The 25,391-nt window shown below is 39.3% G+C and overlaps 1 long non-coding RNA gene across 1 annotated transcript; it reads right to left on the bottom strand.

The window, feature by feature from the left end:
- Window positions 1–10,079: 10,079 nt before the first annotated feature.
- On the bottom strand, window positions 10,080–22,489 carry LOC144464986 (uncharacterized). Its single transcript, XR_013492392.1, has 7 exons — window positions 21,842–22,489; window positions 20,212–20,247; window positions 19,980–20,054; window positions 18,924–18,959; window positions 18,295–18,374; window positions 18,087–18,194; window positions 10,080–10,292 (listed from the first exon to the last, which is right to left on the bottom strand). It is a non-coding gene; the product is annotated as an uncharacterized LOC144464986 (long non-coding RNA).
- Between the last annotated feature and the right edge of the window lie 2,902 nt (window positions 22,490–25,391).

Here is a 25,391-nt window from a genome sequence, read left to right as displayed (position 1 = left end):
AAAGATATAGTAGCTTGACAGTTTACGCGGCGCTTCAAATGTAGCTCCTGCCATCTGCTGACGCTTTTAGGTGACTACAACAACATGTTGGCTGGCACATGAACAGACAGTGACTCAAATAATAGTAAAATGAAAACAGGACAAGAATAACCCGATGACATCACACACGCCATGAAAGACGACGGGGGATAATTGGTGAGTACCAGCGTGTAGCGTGTACCAGGCATAATGCAAGTCCTGAGTCTGAAATATGTCTGTCAGCGAGTCCTACTCCACCTATTTAGACTCCACCATAGACAACGGCAGCATTTCTCCAACCACGTAGCGAGCCACAAGCTCCATGGCTTCTTTCCATGGGCGGATCTACCGGGGTGGCCACAAGAAAGCCATGCCACCCCTTCTGCCACCCCAGTTGGCTGCAACGAATTCAAAGAAAAGTTATGGCCAATTTGACATTTACGAGCGCGAATCTCCAATGTCCGACTGCGGTGAATGCAGCACGAGATAACACCACAGGCAAGAGACTGCTTTGTTTGGAAAACTGAGTGGAGCCAGAGGGGTAGCCTATTCCAGAAAGCGGGGTTAGTGAAAACTCTGAGTATGTTAACCCTGAAATGAGGGAACTCTGGGTTTTCAGTTCCAGAAAGAGAGGTAAATCAAACTCTGGGTCAATCACCATGGCAACTGAGTCTGTAAACCTAACAGTCTAAATCCTGCTGGATATTAGTTTGTTACTCAGGGCTGTCTTAAGTTACTGAATTTATGCACATCAGTCATTTCTTTGGACATCAGTTTTTGTCTTTACATTCAAATATTACACAGCAAGAATTCATCCTCAGCTCAGAATCAAACCTCTGTCCTTTTTATATTCATTATTTTTTATAACACTGTGCACAAGGATCAGACTGTCAGTCTGTTAGAGCAGCTCCCAAATGTTTATTGCACATAATGTGTAGGTCTAATTATTTAAATTTTAAAAATCGGTATGAAGCTTTAGACACGTAGTATCAATGACAAATGATCTCTATCACTGATGTCATTGGTCGTATTGATGAAACATAATTCCTATAGCCTAATATTGGGGATTATATGTTAATATTTCTGAGTGAGCAATGGTGCAGCATTTCAGTGTCTTTAAATTTACTACATTTGTAGCTGAAATAAAGTCAGTGAATGCTGTTGAGTCAAGATACAAATAGATGTCCAACATTTTAAAATCTACTGTATTTTAACCTCAACATCTTTTTAAGTGCAAATTACCAAACATATTATTACTGGGTCAGACTGTGAGGTTACAGTCATGTCTTTATGTCTTTGATCTATAGCCTAGCCTATATGTTTTAAATCTTCCTGTTTTTCAGTTGCTGCCTCCTGTGTTTTTCCCCATCAGATTAAATCTGAACAAATATATTATTATATATTATTAATATAATGTAATGTATTGACAGCCTGATACACAGTCAGATTCCACCACTTTATCTTCATTAAGGAAATATAAGTGTAAGTGTATGTAAAATGTAAGTCTGATAAATGATGAATAAACGGATAACACTGAATAAAACTTTTTTATTAACTTTATGGTTAACTTATTTACACTTTCCTCGCTCTGACTTAGGCTCTTCTTTTAAAGATAAATGTGCACCGTCTGCTACACATGCATTAATATCGCTACATCCACTGGATTAAAATGGAGGTGCTGTCTTTTATTTAGCTGTTGCCATGGTGAATCGTGGAGTCGGAGCTCCATCGATGATGGCTTTTTATTGTTGGCTTAACTCAGAGTGAACATACTCAGAGTTGACTGAACTAACTCAGATCAGCTGTTCTGGAACCGGTAACTCAGAGTTTCCCATCTCAGGGTAAATCAACTCAGAGTTCAGGGTTAGACCCAGAGTTTGTTGAACCTCCTTCAACACTTATTCCTAATATGAACTGTTTCACATGAAACCTCAAATGCAAGACATTGATTGCATGAGATTAAGTTTGTCTGTATGAGTTTGTAAATGGCACCGTGTGCCCTCATGTAGTGTGAACGTACTATTTCTCATCAAACTGTGATAACTGTGATTAAATTCAGTATATATACGTCTGCCATATGTTGCCACCCCTCAAAAATTCCTGCCCCCCTCTTGCCACCCCATAAATATTTTTCTAGATCCGCCCCTGCTTCTTTCAGACTGATAGGTTTAACGTTATCTCTGTTATTAGAACCAAACAACAGAGCTGAAGGACCAGTGTTCTAAAAGTAACGGAAGTAACTGATGTCTTGTTTGAAAATGTACTTAAGTATTTGATTACTCTAACAGCAAACTAACGCGTTAGGTTACTCGTGACTGCAAAAAGTAATCAAAGTACTCTAACGCGTTACTTTGAAACACGTTATACCCAACTCTGATCATAGCTTTTAAGCACTGGTCAAATGGAACTAAGTACATTTATCCGAGCACTGTACTGAGGTACAGTTTTGTACTTGAACTTTGTTTGATTATTTCTGTTTGATGCCACTTCATCTACTCCATTAAACCTCAAAGCTAAATTTTCTACCTTTACCCCAGTACATTTATCTGACAGCTTTAGTAACTAATACAGTTTCAGATTATTAATATAATTCTTCTGGCAATTCTTTCTCTGCAGCTTTGGTGCAAGCTAGAATTGAACCAGTGATGCTAAAAGCTGAGATTAACCAACCTGGACAGCAAGAACCTTCTAAAAGCCCATGCAATGTCTCCTTTCTACTATGAAGAAATTTGAATTGAATAGCCTTGAATGAGGGAAACTGTGGAAAGAAATACGCTCTGAAAGGAAAGAGGTCTGATAAGCAGTCACCACATTCTCTTCCTCAATCACATGCTGTGTCTGAACTTGATCCAGCTATCTGCTGCAGGAGAAAGATAAAGAAAACAAACTCATGACAAGTTTGCTTCTTGGGAACCAATCAAGACCAGCAATGATCAAACGAGCACATTTGAACAACTCACATCATCCATGGCCTGCGTGCCTCTCCTCTGCAAACCTCTCCTTGGCACCTGAGATCTAAGTGGAAGCTGAACGATTTCTTCTGTGTTAAAAGGGTTGGTGCTCATAGATAACAGGTGGACTTAGGGATAATTAGACCAAGGTCAGGATCCCCCATTAAGATGTGACATTTGATTTGGCCACTTGCTGGTTCTCCAGCCAATAGTCATCCACCCTTCGTCAAATGCTAACTCTTTGTTACGCTCCTCAGCACGTGTCATAAAGGCACCCTTTAGCATTGGGCTTTCAACTAACTCCAATGTAAACCCATCCATGCCAATACTTGACACAGAAAGCACCCGAAGTAGTATAAAGAGCGAGAAAGTGTATGTCTGAATGGTATTCTTTGTGTATTTATTGTGCTCACTAATTTATTCACCAGTTATTCTTTATTTTCTCTGCTAGTTGTGTAGTGTGTATTTAGTAGTGCAATAAATATTCAATTTATTAACTTATTCTTGCTTTATGTGTGTATATGAGACATCAGGTAAAGGTAGCAGCCTTGAAATTTTGAGACTCACTCATTAGGGTGGTATCTAAATTTTACACTATGTGACATTTACCCATTCACACACACATTCACACATTGGTGGCCAAGGCTACCATACACGGTGCCACCTACTACTCAGTAATCATTCACAAGTTCTCACAATCCGATGGAACAGCAATCAGGAGCAATTTTGGGGTTCAGTATCTTGCCCGAGGATACATTGACATGTGGACTGGAGGAGCTGGGGATCAAACCGCTGATCTTCTGATTGGTGGATAACCTGTTCTACCTCTCAGCCACAGCTGCCTCAAAGATGAGTGGAGCCATGCATGTCTCTATGATGCATAATTTGGAGTTATATTTGTAACATGTTTTGGTTTTTAATTAATTATTAATAATTGAGTCTGCTACTGTGTTTCTTTTGCAGAGAACCTTGAAGTGCCCTGTTGTTGAAATATGCTTTTTTTTTATAATGTTTAGTTTTGCCTGATGAAATATGATAATGATAATGATAATGATAATAAAACCCAAAGTTCAGAGCAGATCATCAGCTATCTTCAGTTCTTTACACATCTCACCCTTCGACGTGACATTAAAGAAGTGAAGCATTTGTAGCTTGTTTGGAGGTTAAAGGAGGTTCTTGCTTGGCTACATCTTCACCGCCCACAAAAAGAAGAAAATGTTCTCCTACGCTGCCAAGAGAGCGTTGGAGGAATTTATGGAATCAGGCTCAGGTTATTAAAGTACACATGTAGGTGAACAGTGTGATGAACAGTGTGTTATGTGCTGTAGCTTTTGAATATCAGATACAGGGTTTATATCTCCATGTCCATTTTTTTAATGAAATGCCCCAGAAATGATGTATAAGTGTATGTGCACCATTCAAAGGCAATGGATGCCAATCTATCCAACAACTCAATTGTTGTTTTTGTTTTTGAGGTGTCCCTAGAGCTGTTTTTGTAGTGATTTGTCACAGAAACACCCACATGCAGACTCAGGCGAGGCCCAGTATTAAAGGGATTTATTATCAGGTGAAAGGGGAGTGGAAGGTGAAGATGAGTGAGGTGATGGCTAGCTGAGGCTGAGGGCAGGGAGTGTTGAGCAATGACAGAAGAGGATGAGATGATGCGCGGAGGGAATGGTGTGGTTAGAAGAGATGGCTGAGGGAATTGCAGAGGGAGAGCAGGAAGGCGGACAGACGAGAAGAGGATAAGGCAACACTTGAGGAGATAATCCACAAAACTAGAACACAATGAGCGGCCTTGAGCATACAAGGGTCTACATACCTTTTGCATTTTCATTCTTCTGGTGTGGGTATTCCTTTCACATTGCTATGACTTCCTCTGGTAATTGATAATGCTACCGGTACCACTCTGTTATGTTGTTTTGCAGTGACTGTTTTCTGCCACCTTGACTGCCATACTCATGTTACTTTCAGGACCAGTTCCACCTCATTGGCAGTTTAAGCAAAAAGATCTCTGTTCTTACTCACCATCTCCATAGTATTTTCTGTTACTATGCAACGAGCTGCAGAGCAGACAAGCTGCGTTGTGTTTACGCAACACATTCTCACTCCCAACTTGTCACATGTCGCCGCTTGGTCAGTGGACTTTCATGGTTACACATTATGTGTTAGGTATCCTGGGTGCATTTGTTGTTGACGCTCTGGGACGCTGTGTCAATTTACGCCTGTTAAGTGCATAAGTGTGTTTTCAAAATACACTTTCATTTTCACAGGAAATGTACAGTCTCTGCTATAGATGCAAAAAGTCTTTCTCAAAATACACTACAACATTGGTAAAGCACCTCATGTTTACAAGCATATTTTTGCGCAACAAATGCATGTGGTTAGGTTTAGAAAAAAACATCATGGTTTGGCTCACAGTTCACAAAGGAAGCAAACAGTGGGCTCCTGGGTAAAAGTCTGGTGTTTGTTGGACCCATCCACCGCCCCTGTAGGGACTTTCCAGTTCCTTAAATTACATCTAATGGCATGATACACTGACCCCTCCCTGTGTATCATACATCCACGAAAAGATACTTTTTTGTGTCAGTATCTGACGGCAAAATCAATGACCAAGCGGGGTTATTTGATGACCTCAGAATGCGATCAGGTTGGTTTACACCCAGCACACGCTTGCCCGGTTTAGGATATGTGTTTTCAGGTGTGTCATATGGACAACGATTAATTCTGAAACTGTGATAATATGCTTGTGTGGATGGGGATCGTCAGTATTGGGCAAGCTACTTGGAAATGGAGTGAGCTAAGCTACTAGCTACTTTAAGTCAAAATATAGTGTCACTACACTGAAGCTATCCCCAGAGAAATAGCAAGCTAAGCTACAGTAGTGATAAGAAAATCTGTCAGCCAAACAAATAGGAAGGCAAAAAAGTTCAGTTGAACTGTTTGCTATAAAAAAAAAACAGATTTCAATCAAAACATTCTTGTTCTTCCCTTTTTTTTTTTTTGAAGACTTTGTGACATTTGAACGTGTCCTTCAATAAAATGACATCATCAGTCAGCCTATTGCTCTCTTTCTTTCTCTTTTCTCTTCCAGCCTGATGTGTTTCTCTGTCTTGGCCTCTTTCAGCAGCCTATCTGGCTTTGTCAGTGATTCCAAAATATATTTTTCAGTCAATAAAACCATGATAAATAAAAAACAGTAATACATTAGAACATGACCATGTCCTGCAAATAACACGTGACATCAGAATGTCACTCTGTCTCCTCTCTTCCTTCTTAATACTGTTCTCTGTCTCTCAGCTCTTTTCCTGGCCCCTGTTGTGTCTATTTCTCCAGTGTCCACTGCAAATCTACCAAATATATTCAGTCTATGGGCAAGACACATGAAAGACGCATCAAGAAGTGCAGTGTAGCCAATTAGAGATAGGAGGCGGGTCTTGCCAAGAAAAGCCAATAGTGAAGCAGCAAGCAGAGCAGACTGAGGGATTAGCATGTGATGTCATGTGGAAATGCTTCCCTCATCTACATGCCTTGGTGTTGCGCTGGCGTCAGTCACATTTCAAATCCTCAGTTTTATTATTCTTACTTTTATCCAGACCTCGGTAGAAAACAGTCAGCTGCACTTTATAGTTTTTCCTGGAACAAGGAGCTTGTAACTTTTGTGGACACTACCGCACTACAGTTATCTACAGTCACTGATTAACTTCTCTACTGAAAAGCTATTTGACTCAGTAGTGACCTTACCACCATGCTATTGAGAAATGTAGTAAAGTTAGTAATGCCACTAATTGTACTGACGCTACTGCCCAACACCAGAGATCGTTTTCATTTTAAAACTGCGTTTTAATGTGGATGTGGCTTATAAGTCAGTCCACCCTTACCTCCTCCAAAGCTCCACCCCCTCATCCAAATAAAATAAGATTTTTAAATAAGAATTTTTATTTGTCTCAAGGAGATTTTTAGACAGTCTATCAGAAAACCCCACAGTCATGGCCATGACTATGGCAGTTTCAACACTATTCATAATTAGTTTTGATCTATTCAAGCTGTGAGCAGCTCCTCCATTGAGTACAGTGCAGATCAAAAGCACACTCGCAAATCAAGCTTTGTTTTTTTGTATTTATACTGGCTGGTTTTGAGTGTAATTTATTTTGTCACTTTTCCATTATGAACACACTTAAAACATATTCAAACCCTGCTTATTGTTATGTAGACTCAGCTGTAGTCCTGTTTTCCATCAGCCAGTAGCTGTAGTTCAGTGATGGTTCATTCCTGTGTCCTAGAGATGGCAATGAAAAGGCAAACTAACAGGTCAAAGGTGAAATCCTGTCCTTTTTCATCATTTTTTGTCATTCTACCACCAAACACAGCTCACATGGTCTACCTTCAGGAAAGAGTCCAACAGTCTGTTTGTAGCCTTTTTCATGCCGCCTCTTTCAACTCTTTTCAGTGTTGTGTGCTCGGTCCAGGCACTCACCTGCCAGCATCTGCTCTCCTCCTGATGACACTGATCCTGTCCAGAGAGGACAGGATCAGTGTCATCAGGGGAGCTCTAATGATTTGTAATTATTACCCCAGGACTCCACAAATGATATGTTGTTCAGAACAAAGAGCCGCTACCAATGATTTTCTCCAGCTTGAAATCCCAGCTTAAACAACCTGTTGTTTTTAGTGTTAGCCCTGACATCCTGGGGTTATTTCACTCAGTCTTTTTATAAACCTTCTTTCCCTTCCTTGACTTATAAAAAATTGCAAACCCTCCTTCCATTAATTATTACTGGTGACACCTTTAGTCACCCTCGAAGTGGGTGAAAATCAGTAATTTCCAAAATTTATGGCCAAAATAAAATTATGTGTTGGACTGTATCGAAAACCTTCCAGCCACTCTATCTTTGAACAAAGAGCGACTGTATGAACAGTTATTGAGCTGCTGCTGAACTGGGCTCAGTCACCAGCTCTTGCTTTTAAGGGGCTTCACTGCTCCACACGTCCAGCACCAACCAGCAGACAGAATTAGCAACAAGCTTGTGAGACAAGTTCAGATATTTTAATCAAAAGTTGGTACTTTTGAACTTTTTACAACACATTTGACTTGAATGCTGTTCTGCTCATGATGCAGGAGAATTAGAGGACTGTATAGGTTAGTAAAAAAAAAGAGCACTCTCTACTCCAGATAGTGTTCAGTCACACAGCCACTAACACGCTGCACATGCGTTGTGTCTTTCAAAAAGACATATTTGTCCTGCTATCTACTTGTTTGTTTGAAATGAGGAAACTAAAGTCCTGATGCAGAGTCAGGACTGTTGTCAAGACTGTATTTGGCAAAACACACCTTTATATTCAGAGATAGGCACAAATACATCAACATGTATCTCATTACAATTTACAAGTACTTGCTCATCAAATGTATCAAAATAACTCACAAAATACTTGTATGAGAAAATGTATTTAATTCAAATACAAGTAATTTGTAATTCAAAAATACAAAATGTGTTCTGCACAAACTGATATTATCACAATTTAGGCATTTATTAGCCTCAGCCTGGGTCTGACCTTAACCCTACAGTGAAGAGATGAGCAGTGCCTGTTTAAGACATCACAGGATTAAAGTGGTCAATCCAGATATCCTGAAAGTAGGAGGGGGGCAGTTCAGGGGTGCATGCTGTGTGGTTTTTCTCAGTCAGATGCCTCATTTCCACTACATGCTTGGTTCAACTCGACTCACTGTTGGTATCAGATCCTCTTTTCTTTTTTGTTTAGCGGTGCTGATAGTAACCCCAAGTGTAAGTAGGATTCTGATTGCTATAGCGCTGCTGTGTGAAACTTCCATGATATCAGCTTCAATGGGACACTCTGACTTTGTGATCCTTTCATCAGCAACGATGGCTGCACTTTGTCAATTGTATGGTGTACGGTATAATGTATGGCGTAGTGTACATCATAGTTTAGCTGCCATTTTTTTATCTGGTCAAATTAAAAAATTGATGGTAGCTTGGCCATTTTAACTTTTTTTTTCCAGACAAATCATAAGTATAAATTGTTTCAATTGCACTCTCTAGTATCTGCTTAGCTTGCTTGGAACCTGTAATGCTCAGTACCAGAACCAACCCATTACCCATCATTAGGTCTAAGTCAATGCTGCACCCGCCCGCACCTGTTAATAAAAGTCCCACGACCCGACCCGCACCTGTGAATAAACACACACACAGGCTACACTCACTTAGATTAAGCTGGGTTCTTTGTTCTTGAATTACAAATCCAGCAGAGAAAACATTTTCTCATTGAAATGTTGGCCATCACTTGCTGTTACTTTAGCAGATTGAATATTCACCTCATAAATCAGCAAACACTGTGTTCCCCCACATTACAAAAGAAAGAAGCACCTTTTAACAATAAAAAAAATATTGTATTGGTATCGATATTGGCGATTCCTGCCCTGTATTACTTGGTATGGGATCAACGCCAAATTAAAAACTTCCACCACCATTAAACCTCAAAAAGATCCTTTGGTGTCTTGAACTTGATGTAGGTTGCCACCTCATCCTGGGAATTTCTTCACTGGAGTCCTCCACATCGTGACAAATGTGGCAATGGGGTCAAAGGTCAAACTCATGTCATTGACTTTCAAAATAAAAGGAATTGCAGCTTGATAATTAGATTAGATTTAGATGTCAAAATACTACACATATACTGCACATATTTTTCATTTGTTTTATCCTGAAACATAAAGAATATATTTTTGTTCTCACTCGCCGCCCACATGTAGTTCATTTTTACCCATGCCCGTACCCATGAATTTATACACATATTTTTACCTTTTACAGGTTTGTGCAGGTTACCTGTTGGGTTCCTGCGGGTACCTGACATGGCGCAGGACTCTGCCCCCAAACACAGCAGTCCACAGGGACACATATGAAATATGGTAGTTCACAATTAGTGTGTTACTGGACCCAAAAGGACACGTCATGTGATCCACTTGCATTCAGCCAAAGACTTTGATTAGGCTACTTGCTTTATTTTTCCCTTTTCTACTGTATAAATCTGGGGGTAAAAATGTCTAATCTGAGAATAAAATGTCATATTAAATGATGTATTTCTAATACACATATATAAGCTTTTAAAGCATTTTATTATTACATTTAATGTTTTTTTATGTACAGCAAAATTGAAAATACTTAAATAGGTTATTAAATACATATTTAAATTATACTGAAATGCGATGAAACACTGCTCATCCCTGTTCAAAGAAGCATTCTGTCCAGCAACAGCAAGAGCATCAAACCAGCGAGGGCCATCACCACCCATGGACCATGCTGACTCCACCTGTATACAAGAAGGGAGACATCAAACATGACATTATTTGTGAGCACATACATTTGACAAAATTGCAAGTGAAAAGAATTATAGACTTCTTTCATCAGTCTATATTGTTGTGTTATATATCTTTGTGTTGTCTGTTTTTGTGATTTTGTAAAAAGTGACAGGTTATCTAATGTATGTGGCTTAGGCTTAATAGTACTTGTTGCATCATTTGTGGTGTCCATAGACTTTTTATTCTGCCCCCATCACACATGCCTATGTAGGTCGGAAATGTATTTAACTGTAGAATAGAAATAGTGAGGGAAGGAAATTGACTTGCATTGGTTTTCAGTAGAAAACACATCTCTTTCATACTGTCCTCTGTTTCTGCACCCCATTTCCTTCCCTATATTTTCAGAATTACTGATGGAGATGAAATTTAATTAGGCTATTGTTGCTTTTGAGAGATGACCAATAGCAACAAACATAAATTCAGGTAGAGGAGTTGCATCAACCTTTCTTCCCCCTGTGATATTTGATTACTGTAGCATTTGTGATGCGACAAGCATTCACTGAAATGTAGGAATACCACTGTAGAAAAGTACTGGTAATGGTAGTAATGGTTTAAAAAAAATAAAAAAAATTCACAAATGCTACCAGTTAAATTCAATCAAAGAAACCCTTGATGTGCCTAAAACTCTGCAGGAAACAGCAACTCAGTTGTCTGCAGTGCTCTGCAGCTTGGCAGGCACCTTGCCTTTGTGACACGCCATCCACCATCCAGAGGAGAAATTTAGCTTGTATGTTACATTACTTCAGAAATATTGATATGATAAGTATAAAATGTGTGGTTTACAGAAATGTATAACGCAAATATTTCTTCTAGCTTTTAGACGGCCAGCACACAACCCCCCCATAAAACCACATATCATCTTTACACTAACAGTTTTGGTACAAATTAGGTAATGTGACTGGACAGAGCCAGGCCAGGTATCGAGCTGCTCATCGAACTCAGCAAAAATAAATAAATAAAGTTCAGAGTGATTAAAGACACACTTTAAATTCAGACTTTGTGTTTTTAAAATACATGCTGTTGGTTTCATGGTTTAATGTATAATGCATATACAGATGATTTACGAACATACATGGTGGTCAAATGCATTTTTACGCCCTCAGTGTGAACTGTAGCAACTTTTTTCTGTCAGTGGTAATTCACCCCATTGTTTTCCTAAAGTCATCAAATACTACACGTGTTGTGGTGTTATAACATGCTGCTGGTCAGCAAGACAGCACTTGTTGTGGCAGTATGATACACGGACTGGCGGCGTCAGTTCGTAATGTAGCCAGATGACACTTGTGGAGGTATAATATGCCGCTGGATGGCCTCAGGTTGAAATGTTGACTTTCACCCAGGAGGCTGGTGTTCACTTCCCGTATGAATGTAGAGCCATTCCATGATGTTTTCTCTAAAACTAACCAAGTGCTTTTGATGACGTCCCATGCCTTGATGGCAGTGTCCCGGAAGGTCAACAGCAGATGCAGGAGGATACCTAGCGTGTTGGTTAATTGTATGTGACTTGATTTATGCCTGTAAGGTCAATAACAAGCAGCATTTGGGGACAAGACAAAAGAGGCAAAATAAAATATGGTCCTGATGTAGAGGTGAAAAGTTAGGAGCTTCGAGCATTTTAAGTGATCAGCATTTCAGATTCATTATCACACTGATGGCAGCTCCACTCGTGAATGTGTCTACACTGCACTTGCCCCCTGCTCCACCCAACGCCTTAATAAAAGGACAGAAATATTATCAGATAGATGATGATGAGTTAACAGTGAGTAATGCACTCTCCTTATCTTTGCTTCCATCTTCCTCCGGTCTCATCTGGCTTAATAAATGAACACCCAAAAATATTGACATCCTATGCATATTAATGAACACAAATGAAGTGCAACAAAAAAAAACACCACCCAGATGCAGTGCAAAATGTATTCAGGCTGTAAATTATTAAATGGCGGTAGCAGCAGGTGAGAGTTATGCAGTATTCATTCTTTTTATCTTATGGCCCAGTTAATTATCTTTCTGCTTGACAAATTCATCCAGCGCACATCAGTGACTAGTGGGGGGGTCAGATGAACAGAGATTGTGATGAAGTGTGCAATAAGCTCATATAGTTTTGTTTAGTCTGTAACTCACATTAATGTGTACTCTTTATAAAGTCTAATCAGCAGCTGATATAAATGTGATGGCTCAGCTCTAATGTCTCATTTATGCTGAACGTTAGATATGTACACGGACCAGGGTGGAGCATTCTATCTGTACAATACGGTTATGTCTGTATTTGTGCACGTTTTCTGAAAGCTTATGGATACAGACAGAACGGAAATTGTGAGGGCAGTGTAGTGTAATGTAGTGAGATATGACTGATATGACAAGAACTTTTTTAAAAATGGCGGAGCAGAAATAATTAGTAATTTATTGAGAAGAATTCTCCGTCCACATGCCGCAAACTATACCAGGGGTATACCAAAAATAAATATGTGAAATGACTTTGCCACACCACAAAAAATGTCTTCTTAAGGTGATGATAGTCCCTAAAATTATATATAATATATATCGAACAAAACTTATGCTGCCATACAGGACGGAGGCCTCCCCTATATAGCCTGGTATCATTATGCTTTCTGTCTCAAACAATTGTCTAAGTTATTTATGGCAGCTGAGCAAGCTCCACTCTGGGTGTCTATAGAGAAAGACCTCACATACCCTCATCCTGTCCAGGCCTGTTTTTACTGGTGAGACTGGGAATCGTGTATATTGGGGACTTATTTACTGGAGACCAAATTATGTCTTTTGAACAATTAAGAGAAAGGTGCAAACTCCCAAATAAGAATTTTTGGAATTACTTAAAGTTAGGACTTGCATTTTGGCATGCCTTAGTGTTAAGAATTCTTCAAGTTAGGCATTTATGTTAATGGTGCTTTATTTTGAAGTCGATGTTTTAATTTGAAAAGGCTTCATGTTGTTTGCTCTTCCTGTTAAACGTTTTCAGTTCCATGCAGTTGGCATCAATACAGAAGTCACTGATGGTTTGAGTTATCTTTATAATGCTGTAAAACTGAGGTGGTTAGATTGGTAACCTTTTTTCTCTGTGTTCAGCAGCTTTGGATGCGTGTTTGCACTCTGAAAAGGTCCGTTTTTGACTGTTATTCAACTCGGAAATTAGCATTAATTTGAGCTAATTAGTTAGCCTGTGTTGTATATGGTATTCAATTAACATTGAGTTAACATATTCAGGGTGATGAGGAGATGTAGTAGTTAATGGTAATAGTACTGCAACGGGCTAATATTCATACATATCTACAGTAAAGTGTTTATATTCATACATACAGTACAGGCCAAAAGTTTGGACACACCTTCTCATTCAATGTGTTTTCTTTATTTTCATGACTATTTACATTGTAGATTCTCACTGAAGGCATCAAAACTATGAATGAACACATGTGGAGTTATGTACTTAACAAAAAAAGGTGAAATAACTGAAAACATGTTTTATATTCTAGTTTCTTCAAAATAGCCACCCTTTGCTCTGATTACTGCTTTGCACACTCTTGGCATTCTCTCGATTAGCTTCAAGAGGTAGTCACCTGAAATGGTTTCCACTTCACAGGTGTGCCTTATCAGGGTTAATTAGTGGAATTTCTTGCTTTATCAATGGGGTTGGGACCATCAGTTGTGTTGTGCAGAAGTCAGGTTAATACACAGCCGACAGCCCTATTGGACAAGTGTTAAAATTCATATTATGGCAAGAACCAATCAGCTAACTAAAGAAAAACGAGTGGCCATCATTACTTTAAGAAATGAAGGTCAGTCAGTCCGGAAAATTGCAAAAACTTTAAATGTGTCCCCAAGTGGAGTCGCAAAAACCATCAAGCGCTACAACGAAACTGGCACACATGAGGACCAACCCAGGAAAGGAAGACCAAGAGTCACCTCTGCTTCTGAGGATAAGTTCATCTGAGTCACCAGCCTCAGAAATCACAAGTTAACAGCAGCTCAGATCAGAGACCAGATGAATGCCACACAGAGTTCTAGCAGCAGACCCATCTCTAGAACAACTGTTAAGAGGAGACTGCGCCAATCAGGCCTTCATGGTCAAATAGCTGCTAGGAAACCACTGCTAAGGAGAGGCAACAAGCAGAAGAGATTTGTTTGGGCCAAGAAACACAAGGAATGGACATTAGACCAGTGGAAATCTGTGCTTTGGTCTGATGAGTCCAAATTTGAGATCTTTGGTTCCAACCGCCGTGTCTTTGTGAGACGCAGAAAAGGTGAACGGATGGATTCCACATGCCTGGTTCCCACTGTGAAGCATGGAGGAGGAGGTGTGATGGTGTGGGGGTGTTTTGCTGGTGACACTGTTGGGGATTTATTCAAAATTGAAGGCACACTGAACCAGCATGGCTACCACAGCATGCTGCAGCGACATGCCATCCCATCTGGTTTGCGTTTAGTTGGACGATCATTTATTTTTTAACAGGACAATGACCCCAAACACACCTCCAGGCTGTGTAAGGGCTATTTGACCAAGAAGGAGAGTGATGGAGTGCTGCGGCAGATGACCTGGCCTCCACAGTCACCGGACCTGAACCCAATCGAGATGGTTTGGGGTGAGCTGGACCGCAGAGTGAAGGCAAAGGGGCCAACAAGTGCTAAACACCTCTGGGAACTCCTTCAAGATTGTTGGAAAACCATTTCAGGTGACTACCTCTTGAAGCTAATCGAGAGAATGCCAAGAGTGTGCAAAGCAGTAATCAGAGCAAAGGGTGGCTATTTTGAAGAAACTAGAATATAAAACATGTTTTCAGTTATTTCACCTTTTTTTGTTAAGTACATAACTCCACATGTGTTCATTCATAGTTTTGATGCCTTCAGTGAGAATCTACAATGTAAATAGTCATGAAAATAAAGAAAACGCATTGAATGAGAAGGTGTGTCCAAACTTTTGGCCTGTACTGTATGTGTGCACATTTATTTACAGTAATGTGTTTATTTACCGCTTTGTACAAGAGCACACAAATATTTAAGTTTTGTATTTTTCTGTTATATTTTCAGATAATCTGTACTCTGTACTGTACAACGGATATGGTATCAGTAAAACCCCATAAACTGAACTGATGACTCCTAGTGTTCTGTGACCGGAACCCTGTAGTGGTCAATTACTCTCCCAGCCCAGCCTCAGAGGTCAAATCTGTCACACTTAGACAATTGCTACCTATACCCGGAACTGAAATACAGGACAGATTGGAACGGGATTGGCACTTAAAAAGAAAAACATCATGTTTGTACAACTTCTTGGGGGGCTCTCAGCCACCCAGTTTTGAGGGCCTCAAGAGATGCTGGGAGAGGGATATCGGGGAAGAGATAACTAGTGGAACATGAATTATTGAATCATGGTTTAAAGTATCAAGAGAAATGCAGACACACCTGATTAAATATAAAATTGTCAATAGGATGCCATTTTACTTGAGGTCCAGTAAATCCTATTGGACCTCAAGTAAAATGGCATGGTTAGGACTTAGAAACTCTCACTTATTCTGGAGATGTGACACCACTTGTGGCACCCTCTGACATATGCTGTTCTCATGCCCCATAATAGATCTAATGTGGTCTAAGTTTATTGCCTTCATCAATACAATGTCTATTAGGTGTGGAGGAAGTGGGCATAACACTCACAAAATCTCATGGTGCAGGATAGCACTTATTACTGGATGCAGAATAGAACTGCAACATTGAAAAAATAAAGGAGATATATTAGTGAAGGAGTGGTTTGACGAAATGGCTAAAATCTCCCCCTATGAAAGACTATTTTACAAGCTAATAGATAGGCAAGACATCTACATGAAAATATTGGGCCCTTATACTACTGTAACCTGATGTACTGATGAGGTGCACCCTTTCTTACAATCCGAGATGGTAAGTAGTGTACATAATATAAGTAACAATTTGATTTTGTACTGTGTAAAATATGTCATGTACATGTATATTTTTGTGTATATACATGCATCTGCATATTTAAGTATATAATGCACTGTCTCGGTTGTTTTCCTTCTGTCCTTGTTCCCTTTGTCCTGTCTTGTTGTAGTTTGCTGTGATTTTTCAACTTGTGGTGTATCTTATTGGATGTTTTTTTATTATTATTATTGTTGTTTTCTTTATTTGTTTGTTTTGCTTGTCGTTGTTTGAATTTGAATGAATAAAAAGATTGTCACGTATACAAGCAGTATCTCTAAGATGCCGGGGTTGTGTCCACTGAAGGTGCTGAGCCAAAGAATGCCCTGCTGCAAATTGATGGACTCTTGTTAGCATCTAACACAAGCTAACCCAGTAGCACAAAGCACACACACATCCTGGCTCGATAAACGAGACAGTGGTGGTGAAAACTCTCATTAGCAGCTAACTCTGTGCCACACAATGTCCACAGTCGCCCAACACACACACACTGAGCCAGCTCCGAGAAAACAGCCTTTCGTTAATAGCTAACCCAGTAGAACACAGTCTGTGGCATTGGTAGGCAAATACATGTTTTCTAGCATAGCGAAGGCATGACCCGCCCAACTCTATCTCTGATTGGCTTACCCTGACATTCTTATCTGAAAAGCCCAGACATACCAAACAAGCATCAGAGAACTAGCAGCGATGAGAGCCCCTGGCTGCATTGCCTCTTGTTGCTGTGTTTTGCCCAAAAAGTTGCAAAGTTGCCTGTGTGAGAGGACAGACCCCTCCATACCAACAGATGATAGTCTTCTGAAAGTGTCATTCAAAAAGGGAAACCAGAAGACTGTCTCATCTCTAATTAGCCAGTTAGCACATTAATGAGACAAGCCAGTGTTGAAAGAACAAACCATCGGGAAACCTTTCTACTAAAGAAAAATAATCTTACCCCATAAAACAAGGTTGTTTTGGTCTCACTCCCTCTTGACTTTAGCTTTTTGTTTACTGTCCTCACTACTGTTTCTCTTCACATGTGCTGAGCTGAACTGCCAATAAGAGTGATTTCATTCGCCGACGGGCTCCTCTGTGTCGACACAGATTTAGCATGCTGAATTTGCAGAAAAAAGGCCAACTAACATGGACGAGAACCAACGGTGCGGGACACACTGCACCGACTCGGGCGATGCTAACCAACGACCCAACTTTGGCCAATGGCCAACCATCGGCTTTGTGTGTCAGGGCCTTAACCCTAACCAGTCCCACTCCTCTTTCCTAAATGTAACCAATCCAACCAATGACTGCAACAAGTACCAGCAAATCAGAGGGAGGGTAGCGGCGGTCGTCCCTGTGCTATTCTAGGACTTTAATGACCCCAAACAGCTGTCTAAAACATGGCCTCCATGGAAGGGTACATTATTACAACCTCCTCCACCGTTGCCATGTTTGTTGTTTCAGAAACTTTGACTCTGCCCTCTACTGCCACCTAGTGAATGTATAAATGCCATATATGCCATATCATCAGCTCAAACAGGCAGGTTTCGAACAGGTACTGTACTAGTATTATATTCACAAATACGAAGGAAAATTAAGAAAGAGCTAGGTTTATTTTTTGTACTCTCCCACTCTCTGTTACACTCTCTTTGTCAACCAACCCCTGGGGTAAATTAGATAACACCAAGTTTGGCTTTTCAATGGGATAAAATGAACCATTTTCTACTAGAATGTTATCCCTAATAATTTGTTGCTTTGTCTGGATCTGTTAATACTGTGAAGCATAACATCATCACTGTACACTACGAACAATAATACTGTTATATTATAATTACCAGCTGATGGGCACTGTGTGTATGGTCTCCCTCAGGCAGTAGGGACAGTGACTAAGTTGTCTCCATGGGGCTAAAACACTAGGTTGTCCTCTTGCTGATGGGTCTCCTCTGAAAAGATAAGAGCTATGATTTTAGTCAATTAAACTCACATGAAGAAGATATTTTATACAGTATAATGATTCTGTTATGATGGTTTGTCCGCAATTACCTGAGCCAGACTGCTGCTCCACTCGCACCAGTTAGGTTATTCACAGATGGGACCCAATGTCTAGGCTGGTGGTTCACAGCCTGAGGTCAGGAGCATCACAGGGGACAACAGGATAAATCGGATGAGTGGTTATTTTTTCAGATGTTCTCTAATTTTAGGACTCTAAAAACTTTTTTTTTTTTTTTAAACAATTTTTGATTGAGCTGGTCACAATCCGCAGAAGTATGTTGGGGTGTAAGTAATATATTATTGTATATTTACTATAGTTAATGTAACAAAATTGAGTTTTTTGTGTACTTTTTGAGAATATTTTATGATCTGTCATTTTACTTTTTTTTAGCACTTATCACACATATTGTACTTTGCTATATTTCAAGTCACATTGATTACAGAGTAAAAACAAAGTCACATAATAAAGTCTTGTTAAACTACCTACCTACTGTCTGTCATTTTTATTTAATTGTTAACAGTTCATACTGTGCAGGTGTGTGTGCATATGTGTGTGTGTGTGTGTGTGTGTGTGTGCGTGTGTGCGTGTGTGTGTGTAACTGAAACAATGCAGTGTGACTGTATAACAAATATGCTGGTGTACAACATGAAGACAAAAAGAGAGAAATAACTGTACTCACTGAAAGAGACACCTCCTCCAGTTGTATGATTCGACCCTGAGTGTGAAACAGCAAGACAATGATATATTTTTATAATGTAGATCTTTATTGAATTTTGCCATTACATGTAATTCTATACTAATTCTAACACAGTGTCCTTTATATTATCATATTACAAAAAATATTATTATTATTATTATTATTATTATTACATTATTACCAATTAAAAATATTTATAGAATGATAATAAGAAATAGATAAAATCTTTACGAGGACAACAGTTTTAGATATTAAAGTTACATTTTTGTTGTTTTACATTAACATTTAAGCTCTTAACTCTGCTTGACTCACTGATGGTTCCGTTGGAGCAATAACTCAACTGTATGATGACGCTTTGGAACAAGCATTTATCATACAGATTCCTTTTTTTCAGATTTCAGAAAACTAAAAAAAATTGTTATATATCTTTGTATTGTCTGTTTTTGTGATCCAGTAAAAAGTAGCACGTTATCAAATGTATGTCACTTGGGCTTAATAGTACTTGGTGCATCATTTGTGGTGTCCATAGACTTTTTATTCTGCCATTTTTGTTTAATTGTCTCTCTTTCCTGGTTAATACTTGTAAAGTTATACAGCAGAGGTTGGCTGCACACTTATAACTGATAATCTGTTACCCACTCAGGCTGCAAAGTGCCATCTATAAGAATAGAACTTATTGTTGGTTTGGACATCAGGGCTCATGCTGCTGATGTTGTTCCACTATACGTTTACATCTAATGCAATTTATTTTGTACACTAAAGGTATATTATTTAAGAAAGTCACATTTTAATTGACTTACTTTTTACTCCAATTACGGACATTTTTACACAATAGGTTTTACTTTTGCTTAAGTAAAATGTTTTTCAAAGTAACAATACTTTTACTTGAGTATGACATTCTAGTACTTTTTCCATTACTAGAATTATGCAACCAGTGACAAGGATTGTAAAGTAGACATTTCTATGTTTTTAGGGGTCACAAGTAATTGTTAAGCATCATCAGGTAGAGTCAATGCTCAGTTTAACGTGTATACTTACAAAAGTTATGTCATAAGTTTGATCACCATACACCACAACTCCATTAAAACCATGAGGGTCAGTCTCACACTGGACCTACGAAGGGAATGATGACAAACAGAGAATGCGATTATACATATTTTTGATTCTGATATAAAATAATGTCATGGATAATATTATGTCAGCAGTGTGTGTGTGTGTGTGTGTGTGTGTGTGTGTGTGTTCAGAGGAGAAGAATAAATAGTATACTCACTGGAGAATACAACTCTTCTGGTGGTATGACTTGAACCTGTGTATGAAATAGTAGGAAAGGTTTTTACAGTAAACTGAAACTACAATAAAAACTTAAACTTGCTGTGAAAAAAAAAGAAAATTAAAATAAAAACTTAAAAGCTAAAAAAGAGAACTACATTTAAATAATAGTGTGTTCTTTAAAAACTAACTAACTCAAAATAAAATATACAGGAAATGTCTTTGGTTTCTTTGTTAATGCAGTCAAATTTGTAAACACAACAAGCATGTTTTTTTGAGACTGCATGTGTTAAGACATGATTGTGAGTCAGCTGCGTTCTCAAAGTGTTGTTTGTATTGTTATACCTATTTTGAACTTCTTAAATCTTGCACTTGATAAATAACCCCCATATTTATAATATAATAAACTAATACTGAAACTAATAAAACTTAACATTTATAAACAATAAAAACTAAACTGAGATAAACAAATCCACTCTGGAAACTAACTGAAACAAAACTCAGTTGAAACCACAAACAAAATAAGATAACACTAATAAAAAATACAAAACTCTAAGAACTCTGGTTTGACATTAACATTTAACCTCTTAAACTGAGCCTCATTCATTGATGAGCCCATTACAATAACTCAAGAACAGAAAAGCTCATTAGAAAACTAAAAGTTTAAAAGGTTATTAAATAATAGTACAAAACCCACACTTCAATGTCGACTGCCAACAAAAAAGCTCCTGGCTAGCTTGTGAGTGATATTGCCTGATGGCCGACACTCTTTGTTTAACGCAACGGAAAAACATGTTCCATGGACAATCTTTTATCCAATGTACTATGCTAAACAAAGACACTGCCCTGAATGACTGTAGTCAAACTAGACAGGCCAGTTATTTTGTTTAAGAGCTATCATGCTGTCATTAAAAGATCAGAGTAATAACGATGATGTCGATCAGTCGAAAACAGCCAGGCTAGATGCTAACCGACTAGCTGGTTTATCAACATTATAAACACGTCACTGCTCACATCACACATCACTGCTATCGTATCAGTAAGTACGGATGAACATTTTAAACAATTAGATAACACCAGTAACCTTACCATTTTGGTGGTTGCTATTTTTTGTTAAAAACTGCAACAGTTATGTCAACTGAAGGTCTGTATACCTCTGGAGTACCTCTGGAGTTTAGCCTCTCGCGAGACATCACCTCACGTGACCCAGTGTTAACCCTTTTAAGACGTGACCAAGCCCAGCCTCATGTTTTCTTATCAAATTTTGTGGGGTTTTTTTTGTTTTTTTTTTCTATTTGTTTAATGGTTTACCATGAATTTCATTAAGTTTAAGGTCAGGTCTGTCTATGAACTAAATCAGTAAAGCTGTTTGTTAGTTTGGGAAGGCAGTTTAGAATAACTGATGTCGTTGCTAAACTGTATTGAAACTATCATACAAGTATACCATGTGGCATTCATAAGCTGTCAGTTTTTGCTCAGCTTAAATGTCCATCACTGTTTACAGCCATCTCTGATTCTGTTAGAGGGAATTACTTCTAGAAACAAAATCCGGATGCTGCTTAAATTCTACTACCTACTAAGAAGTAGGCTAAAACCAATCTAGTGTACATCATAGAAGAATTCCAGCTTACCTGCAATGTTGAGTTGTGTCTCTTGTAAATGTAATCCAGTTGTTGTGTTTCCTGTCAGCTGAAGTTGTCTTTTCTACAGCACTGGTATTTGCTGTAATGATGATCATCATTCCCTATGTGTCCCATAAAGTGTAATATCACTGCCCCACTGAGCTGTTGCATAGTCACCATCTTGTTATTAACAAAGTCAATCCTTTGGAGTATTGTCAGGGTTTTACCGGATGATGTCATGGAAGATGCAGTCAAGTAACCCAGAGCAGTCGACTCTTAAACATACTACAACGTGATGTATCCACATTTGAAGTCCATTCCATTTGGTCCAGCATCTGTGAGAAAATGAAGAAAAGTTAATTAAAAGTGATAGTGACTGGGAAAAATTTAGTTAACCCCCTACTTGAAAAGGACTAACCATCTTGTTTGTCAGGAATGTAGCACAGTCACTGTAGTTTGTGTCTTTCCACACCCACATCCACTGGCAAACCAGTTTGTAATGCAAATCCTCTGTCACCCTGTCAGTGTACCTTTTATGTGAATATTTTGAGATTCCAAAGTAAACATTATAAAACCAGAATAGGCTGATTATCAAAGATAATGTGGCCCCTATGTTAAAATGAAACTTACGCCCTTACACCACTTAAAAACTCACTGTGTTGCAAGAGGCAACTCATATGATGCCAAGGTTGTTCTCTGCAAATGGCAAGAACTAACTTGTCAAGTGTCAGTTGATCAGTAATCCATCAAGTTTTTCCTCCTCTGGTCCCGTAAACACAGGATCCTGCATTATGACAGTTTGACGAGGACTGAGCAGTGATTTTTCAGACACTGATGTAAAACTTCTGCTTTTTAATTGCTGTTTAAATACAGTAAAGAAAATGTGACTTAGGTTAGAAGGAGACTTTAGGTTTACTTAGGGAGATAAAAAGATATCTATGGCATTTGTTTCAACTCTGCTATCCTTTATCACATCACTGTCTGTCTTTACTATTGTTGTCCAGAATGGTTGAACTTCCTGCTTCTATCATTTCTCTCTCACTGTCATTCACATGACACCCAACCTGGACATGGCCTGCTATCATACTATGGTCTCAAGCATCATTCCTCACATATTTCAGGCCCAGTCTATCTCAGTTGTACTGTAGGGATTACATTAAGGCACAAGTGGAATGAGTGACTTTCCGCACACACTTTTCACCTCTGCATTGATTTATTAATAAGGTGTCCGGTTTGGTTGTGAGGACCATTCTCAAGACATATTTAGCAATCATAAGGTGACAGAATGCTTAAAACAGCCCATTATTGCATGATAGTCTACAGCTGATGCACATTCAGAATCCTTCCAACATGTGAAAAAATTTGCCACAAAAGTGAAAGGATGTTGACCAGCTCATGACAATACCAGAAAAACAACAACCACAAGAGGCTAAAGAAGTCCATCTCTATGCAAAATAGTTTACACCATGATAAAAAAAAAACAACTTTTATATATAACATACAGGACAATAATAAATAGCCTTTTAGGAGGTTGGATTCTTAATTTCTTTCACACATTAAATGGGAGGATCCTGAGATTTAGGGGCTGTATTCCCAAACATTCTGAGACTACTGTCAGAGAGCTCCTAACTTAGCCGAAGAATTTCTAGCAAGAAGTCCTAATTTCAAAGTAAAAAGGGAGTGAGAGTAAAGTTCTCTGAGCAAGAAATGAACAGAAACTTTTACCTTAGTGAGGAGGTGTGGTCGACCCTGTTGCAAGGTATGACATAGGTATGACACAAACACAGATGTGTTTGGTTGTCCTTCTGTGAGCCTGCAAGGTGTGCACACCCAGTGGAAATGAAATGAACTGCGTCACAATATTGAGACTGAAAGTTTTGTCATTGTTTGTGTAATCACTCTGCTGATGGTTGAGACAGACCCAAGTCATCACTGCCGCACTGCTGCATTTTTCCATTTGACAAATATCTGTGTTGTCATCACTTTATTTCTGGCATTTATCATTATTCTGTTTGGTGGGAGGTGTGAGTACATCTCTGATGAGATTGACCACGGACATTATTCCTGCACAATCTTATCTGTAGCATTTCATGAACTCACTGTCATCCAGCATTTGGAGAATATTACTCCTACCTGTTTGTGTTTCTGCCATTTTCTCCTCTGCTTAAGTAACTTTTAAGCCTTTTAAAAAGTCCTCCATCTTAGTCCTCCAGTTTTTTTTTATCCTAGGAGCCCTTTAAGGGCTGAGATGCTTTGTGAATAACTTTTATCTTTATCATGATCTACTGTTAAGTTAGCGGGAAATCTCAAAAAAAGTCATAATCGTAAAAATCATATGTTTCTATAATAATTATTATTATTAGGTTGTTGGTTTTTTTTGTTCACTAGGAGCAACTCTATGTACCAGAATGTGTCGCGAGTATGCCCCAAGGGGCCCATCCATTCCCAAAGGTGTGAGAGACTCTAATTCAGTGATCCAATATGCATCACGCATCAGCTGGGCTTTCTTCAAGTTGCCTCCTCGTCTCAAAATTTGAACTCTCTCAATAACATTGTAGCAGTATAATGTTGGGGGCAGAGCAGCTGGACTGCTGTTGTTGTTTGTATTTCTGATAGCAGAACAATATTCTGCCATTCTAGTCTTCAAGGATCTGGCTGTCACATCGATGTATAGTTTACCACAAGGGCACTCATTGCGGTATGGTGGTTATGGTGGTCCCTGAATTTTGTACTCTTTTCCTGTTATGGGATGGAAGAAGGAAATTCACTTAGGTGTACGCTAAATGTGTCAGCAGCTGGGCTTGTCTGGTGTAGAGGCAATCTAAATGCACCAGTATGCACCACCGTATGTAAGAGTGTGGCCAAAACGGTTACTGCACTCAAATTCCCTACAGATTCGAGGCTGCTGGACAGCGGCACATTGGAGACTGATGGCAAAAATAGAAGTCCTGCGTATCTGTTGCCGAGGGCTCCGGAGTGCCGCAGCTGAGACGGAAGCCGGAACGCAGCACAGCCGCAGCCGGTGGAAACACACACATGACTATACTTGAATCCTATCGGCTCCGCTACCGTGCTGGAGCGCAGACGCAACCAACGCGCATCTGGTGGAAACTGGGGGTGATTTGTTTGCCCACGGGCCCACATCCTTGATCTTCGGTTTTCCAGCGGACCATTTGAGCAAGTCCGGCTTCTCTGCTGCTGCCGGGATACAGCGGAGGAGGAGCTGGCTGCCAATGCTATGTAAAAGGGCACTGCTAATGCTGCTTGCCGTGCTGCTAACATTTGTTTCTCAAAAAAATCAGTCAAGTCGATGACCCACCTGCACATGGGCTACAATGTATGATCGAAAAATGAACAGTTGAAAGTATTCAAAATGTCCATCCCCGTCTAGCTATGATGCTAGTTAGCCAACTTTGGCTAAAGCTTACCTGTCGAGGAGAAGAGTAGTCACTTCGACATCCGATTTCAAATTCTTCTCCGCCTTCAACCGTCTCCTCCGTTCAAAAGCATCTCCTATAGACCCTCGCTTTGCCTCGAGTTTTGTCTTGGCGTTTTTGGC

The sequence above is a fragment of the Epinephelus lanceolatus genome, chromosome 12 (assembly GCF_041903045.1).
Source record: "Epinephelus lanceolatus isolate andai-2023 chromosome 12, ASM4190304v1, whole genome shotgun sequence".
Classification (NCBI taxonomy): Eukaryota; Metazoa; Chordata; class Actinopteri; order Perciformes; family Serranidae; genus Epinephelus; species Epinephelus lanceolatus.
The sequence above is the reverse complement of the archived record's forward strand: the minus strand, read 5'-3'. Positions and strand labels throughout refer to the sequence as shown.